The sequence below is a fragment of the Pinus tabuliformis genome, chromosome 9, assembly GCF_031772625.1.
Source record: "Pinus tabuliformis cultivar Carrire ecotype Pingquan chromosome 9, CPIR1, whole genome shotgun sequence".
NCBI classification, from domain to species: domain Eukaryota; kingdom Viridiplantae; phylum Streptophyta; class Pinopsida; order Pinales; family Pinaceae; genus Pinus; species Pinus tabuliformis.
The window spans coordinates 622937177-622944328 of record NC_142307.1 but is presented as its reverse complement, the minus strand read 5'-3'; positions in this window follow the sequence as shown (position 1 = coordinate 622944328).

Here is a 7152-nt window from a genome sequence, read left to right as displayed (position 1 = left end):
TTCCTTAGAGAGGACAAATTTATGCACACAAGACCTAGGGCTTGATTAGTTGGTTGAGAGTTGGGATGGTCAAAGGTCAAGGTGAAGAGAGAGGGTTTCCAAAAATATGTTTCAACAAGGATATAACACATGAAACCCTCAAATAAACCCCCAAATTGAATCTAGAACCAAACTAGGGTTTAGCTTGGGGCTAGTAACTAGGGCTAAGAAATTTATCGATGAAATTGAAGTGAATGCCTACCAAAAGGAGTGATTTTGTGGCAAACATTGTCATCTTGGCATTTCAACTCCAACACCGAAAATTCCTCTTCCCTAGAAATTTGCACCAAGCCCTAGCTTGGCCGCTTGGCCTTAAAGGCGCTGAATTAGGTCAAGAGAGATAAAGAGAGAATTTATGAATACAAAGTTGAAATGATAACCCAACAAGGAAGGCCAATTCCTAGTCTTAGTCTTGCAAAGGAGTAAGGCTCTTTTGATGCCCTAGCATCTAAACCCTAACTATCACTTTTGTGGGGGATCAAAGATCACTCGGGAGAGTAGACATGAGATCACTAAGGGGATTTCCATTCACACATCATACTATGATTAATGCATGCAATAATATGACCTAGCTTCCAATAAATTGATTTTTAACAAAATTAGGGCACAAATTACACTAGATCTTCAATGCATTCCATTTATTAGACATGAAATAAAAAAATTGCAATAACAAGGTACTTACAAGACAATATGCATGAAACAATCCAATTGTTGATCTAAAGTGACTTCTCAAAAGACAAGAAAAAATGCTCAAGATGATTTTCGCTCCATAGATCACATTTTTCCCATTAGAACAAGAAGTCGAAATCTTGAAAGAGGTCGAATTATCCTCTCCTCTCCTCTATTTATATAAGGAAGAATAATACCAATCTAACCTAAAATCCCTAAAATCTCCAATAAATTACAATGATGAATCAGGTTACAAGCTAACCCACTATCCAAGACATAAAAAATAAAGATGATTTGCCCACACGTGTGAGTTGTAGAGCTAACGCCATCCATGCGTAGGGCTATATGAGCCATATATCAAGGCTTCTTAGTGCCATACTAGGTGTAGAAGCATTCTAAAATCATCCTCTGAGGGCTAGCTCATAGATCTCAGTGAATATCCCTCCGTGGACCCCAAATTTCGTCTTGGGGCACAAAGGTGGTCTCATGGGTCTCCAAATGGCCCCAATGTCAATCTATGCTCCAACATTAAGGACTTCCAAGGTGGTGCTAGCCCTCCCATGTCTCAAGAGTTGAGACCACACTCATATGGGCCCTGGATCAGTTGTTATCCATCAGAAAGTGCTAAACCGACTCGGGGGTTACTAAGTCCAAGTGCATCATCCCAAAGACTCATCAAATGTAGGGGAAAACACCAAAATGATGTGGGTGTTGGAGGGTGCACGAGGGCGTGTATGATGCTCTGGTTCTTCTTGAAGTCCCATGGCTCTCAACGCTTCACATGTGGGTGTCAATATGCTTCTCTAGAAGCCTAGGCCCTAGTTAAGGTGCAAAGGTCATGGTTGTGGAGCTACCTAACAATCACATCACAAAGTCTAGTGCAAACAACAAGTCATTAGGTACAATAGTCATTTTTGCATTTAAGTGGATTAAGCCTTGAATGTAAAGGGCTATTTGACACTTTCAAATAAGGTTTTCCTTTTAAATTTGGGGCTTTGAAATCACAATTGTGTTTCCTCCCCAGGTAGGAGTGGCTAAAGAACAACCCTATTAGGTGTTTCCATCGCCAAAGGGGAAGTAACATTTTCTTAGTTCACCCTTCAATTGATAGGTGTTAGTGAATGTAATAATGATGAAATGGAGGGGAGAAGATTTCATGGCTAAGTTTCATGGTCAAAGGGACTAACCCGGTGGAGATCCACATCCCGAGTGTATAGGTGAGCAATCATGGATGCATGAGTTACCAAACTAGCCTTTGTTTTTCCACCCCTCTTATGTGACTTTTTCTTTTCTTGGTTTTTCTTTATATTACTGCTCGTAGCTCAAAAGCTTAGAGCTTTCTTTGTATGATGTGCACGAGGGTGTGTATGATTCTCTGGTTCTTCTTGAAGTCCCATGGCTCTCAACGCTTCACCTGTGGGTGTCAATATGCTTCTCTAGAAGCCTAGGCCCTAGTTAAGGTGAAAAGGTCATGGTTGTGGAGCTACCTAACAATCACATCACAAAGTCTAGTGCAAACAACAAGTCATTAGGTACAATAGTCATTTTTGCATTTAAGTGGATTAAGCCTTGAATGTAAAGGGCTATTTGACACTTTCAAATAAGGTTTCCCTTTTAAATTTGGGGCTTTGAAATCACAATTGTGTTTCCTCCCCAGGTAGGAGTGGCTAAAGAACAACCCTATTAGGTGTTTCCATCGCCAAAGGGGAAGTAACATTTTCTTAGTTCACCCTTCAATTGATAGGTGTTAGTGAATGTAATAATGATGAAATGGAGGGGAGAAGATTTCATGGCTAAGTTTCATGGTCAAAGGGACTAACCCGGTGGAGATCCACATCCCGAGTGTATAGGTGAGCAATCATGGATGCATGAGTTACCAAACTAGCCTTTATTTTTCCACCCCTCTTATGTGACTTTTTCTTTTCTTGGTTTTTCTTTGTATTACTGCTCGTAGCTCAAAAGCTTAGAGCTTTCTTTGTATGATGTGTAGTAGTTTCATTACCCCTTAATGATGAGGTGACTCATTGAATATCAGGGTTGGGACATGCAAGGGTTCCCTTCATTTGGTGGGTGATGGCCATAAGGGGTGAGATAGAGCTCATATGTTAGGATTTTTCCCATGTGCTAATGTGTATGTCTCGACCATCTTTCGCATTTTAACATTATTTTGATTTTCTTTTGTGGCCATTGTTTTCTCTACATCTTCTTTTAGTTGCATCAACATCCTAGGGCCAACTTCTGGGCCCTACCTAGGTATGAGGATGTATGGGTGCCAAATTCTAGAGAACCAATGATCAATTGAACCTGAAGAATGGAAGTGGAATATAGGATTTGTAATGTAAGATGGAAAGTGGTAAGTATGGAATCAAGATAGATGGAACAAAATATGTCAATCAGGGCTTCCCAATTGGGCCCCTCCTCCTATACCCAATTGGGCCATTAGGGGAGGTCCTAGGGGACTAGGGTTGAAGATTAATCACCCATTTAAGGTGAGAGAACAATATCATAGTCAAAACCCCTCTTTTTTTCATGTCACAACATAATCCATGTCAAATTCCAAAGTACAAACAAGCATAAGCACTTGATTTGAAAATGAATAAAGTACCTTTTTGATTGAAAGCCCACCTTCATTCATGTGCTCTTGCAAGATGGGTGAGAGCATATGAATGATGTAGGTGGTAGAGATGAATAGTGGCACGTTATTGGCTAGTGTTGGCTGCTAGCTCGCTGGTTGGATGCGAAGTGTGGGAAACAATTTTTCTCCTATAGGGTTACCCACCTTTTGTGGGTAACATCTGGCTCCAACTAGGACATGAGCTCACCGTAGAGCGCATGATCCATATGATCAAATGGGGAATTCATGAAAACTCAAGCAATCGTTGGGTTCGTAGGCTTGTAACCTGCACATTGCAACAACCTTGTTTGGGAGCATGTGCACTGGGTATATGGTATCACCCATTTTTTATATAAAAGTATAAATCCATACAAAAAGTAAAATCTACTCTCAATGCAATCTAGTCTACATGAAACATGAGATGAATGTTATTAGCATGCTCACACAATATGAAATGCACCTAAACTGCTATGCAATGCAAGCAAGCCGGGAATAACCTATTGTCATATAACTAATGTAACCAACAAATCATTAGATCAATGTAACATGTTTTGTCCCCGTGCATTATTATTGTGAAAATTTCCTCCAAATGCAGGAACTGGAATTAACTCTTCTAACTGATAAAATTTAGTTTATTTTGTTATGACAAAATAACAAATAATCACACTACAATTTCTTCACAAATAAACGTTGCGGAAAATAAAATGCTAGAAATTGAGAAAATGATAGCACACACAATAAAAATGACACTGCTATTTTTTGGACAGTTGTCCTCGGAAAACCCAATGCAAGAAAATTGATGCAGTAGATGAGGGTTTTATTATTATGCAGCAGTGAATAATATGAGTACAATCTGGATGCCCAAACGAATCCAATATGAGAGAAATACTGGAAAAAATATCTTAGGGAATTTAGCCCCCTCCAAAAGCAATCCAACCACAAACTGGGCTCAAAAACCGACCCTCGGAAAGATCTGCTTCCACCCTTGCACAATATCTTGGATGCTATGCTCGAAAAACACTTTGAATCAGAAGTCCTACCTGTCTCTGCCCTTGGAAGTAATTTGCTTGGCCTATTAGGAATTTTCCCTACCACCAACAACTTTATCGACTTCTTCCTCAGCTGAATTGATCTGGCTTCTTGGGCTTTGCACAACCTCTTCTAACTCTCCGGAACTGGAAACTCCTCTAGAAATTTGTTACTCTGCCCCTATGCCACCTGCTACTTGATCATTGGCTTGATCTCACTACTGAATCGCCTGCTACTGGAAAATAGAACTGCCTTGATCACCAAGTATATGCACTGGTATGTTCTCCATCTACCCCATCAACCTCCTCTTATAATCTCCAGTTGAGTCTTCAACAACCACGATTTATCCTTATCGATGGTTGAGATAATTTCTAAGTTGATCCATGTGAGTTTCTATAGAATTCTCACCTTTCTCAATTAATTTCTATTAATTAACTAGTTTTCCTAAGTTAGACTTACAAAAAATTTAGATGATGGTCAATTAATTTAATTGAGCTATCTTTAGGTGGAATTTCCAGAAATGATTTCTGGGTTTTGGAGAACTCATGTGTTTTAGCCTCTCCACAAAGTTTGAGACTAGAACACCATCTGATGCTACAAAAACTAACACTCCCCCTTAACGAGGAAGGTGTTTTAGTGCTGCACTGCGATAACACCCTGTGTCTGCATCATCCTGACATACACATTGCTAATGTTTGACAATTGTAGTTGCTTGCCACTATCCATCAACCACTACGCTAACTCTGATTCATCTGCTACTAGATGTAGATGAACCATGTTGTATATGTGCTACTACTGACACTGCACTATACAGTCTGTAATGCTGCCAACTCTGCATTTGCATTGCGACTAACACTCCCTCTCACTGTTGTTGTTATTGTTGCAACGACTGTAATTGAGAAGTATCCAAAATACTGAATTGATTGTGATCACATGTTGCAATTGTCTCTGACTGTTACTAGCCTCTACACTGTCCACTTGGAAATCTGCGTTGCTATTGACTTTGCACCGTGCCTCCAACACTGCTCTGTGCCCCTCAACATCTGATTGCAACTAGTCTGCAATTATCACTCTGGAATTGACTGCACCAATTGAGATTGATCTTGCTGCTACTGAATAATGTGGGCCCTTGTAGCAAAGGTAATGATCCATGTGAGGAGTATACTGCATCTGTTGCTCCCCTATGGACCCTGCCCAACTCTGTGCATCTCAGAGTCTAGAACTTGATGTCTCTCCACCTCTGACTTGGAGGTATAGTTGCATAGAAAGCGAATTGTTCCTCTAATATAGAGGAAAGATTATCGATCTCCATGGATGTTGTCGCCTGATCTTGCTTCCTTCTTGTCCTTCTTCCTTTGAGGACACTGGGTATTGTAGTGGCCAAACTCACCACACCTGAAGCACTTGATCTTGGATAGATCCTTTTTCTTCTTCTTCTCTCCTTATGAGCCTTGTCCCTGACTGGGACCTTTTTCTTTCCCTTTCGATGCAAGGGCCACATTTTCTTCCTCTTTCACACCCTTTGATCCTTTGTTGCTACTATTGCTGATGGAGCTCTTTACTAGAGCTCGCCTCATCTCCTCTTGTGTGAGATCTGCCCATATCTTGTCTCATCCAAGTAGTTGATCTCATCCCAAAATGCCCTGAACGAAGGTCTCCCACTCCTCGGTGACACTGTTGAGGGCCAAACACACAAGTTCTGTAGGTGGAGGTGATTCTCCTACGATTGTAAGCTCATCTCAGATATCTTGAATTCTGGTGAGATAGGGGGTGATGCCTTCACCCTTCTACATTCGAACATTCCTCAGCTTTTCCTTCAGGAACATTTTCTGCTACTCGGAAGGATTACGACATTTTAGTTCTGTGAGAGAATCCCACATTTCTTTGGTTGTATTCTTGATCACAACGTGTGAGACTATATGTTCTTGAACTTCATCGAGAATCAACCGCTTCTCCTTGGCCATATCCTAACTGTAATTCACTAGCTGATCATGATCTGTAGGTACGACAACAACGTTTTTTGCGTACTGCTTCAAACCATATTCGTGTAGTAAGAATGTCATTCTAGCCTTTCAGATACAATAGTTTGATGCACTGTCTAATCTATCTTGATCTCAGAGTTCTGCTGAAGCCATAACTGCAAAAAATCAACATGGGACAAAAATCTCCCTCTTTCCCCTGCTCGACTACTAGCACTGTTATTCACACTCCTTCCTAGAGTGAGAAATATGTCTATTGCTACAACCTATTGCAACTAGAAACCCTCTAAGAGAAACTCCCCCTGTGTGCATTCTTCTTCCACCTGGCACTGAATTCACTATTGCAAATTGTTGCAAACCATTTGTGCCTAGACCAAAAGTTTGCTCTACAAAAATACTGAGTCGTTGCGTCCTCCCTACTGGAATCACTTTCTGGACAATTCGACCCTTCCTACCACCTACAACTTGAAAAATCGACCCCTTGTCCAACGATTCTCACTACTTGGCTAGGCACCGCGCAACCCCTGGGAAATTCATGTCCCTAATCCTTCTAAATAACGAATTTCTCCCTCTTTGTCTCTGAGCCTCTGATCCATCAAATAAGCTCTAATACCATGTGAAAATTTCAAGTCTAATCGTAGTAATTGGAAATTTATTCTTCTAACTGATAAAATTATGCAGTTTATTTTGCTATGACAAAATAACGAACCAATCACACTAGAATTTCTTCACAAATAAAAAATGTGGAAAAGAAAATGCTCGAAACTGAGAAAATGCTAGCACACACAATAAAAATGACACCGTTATTTTTTAGACAATTGT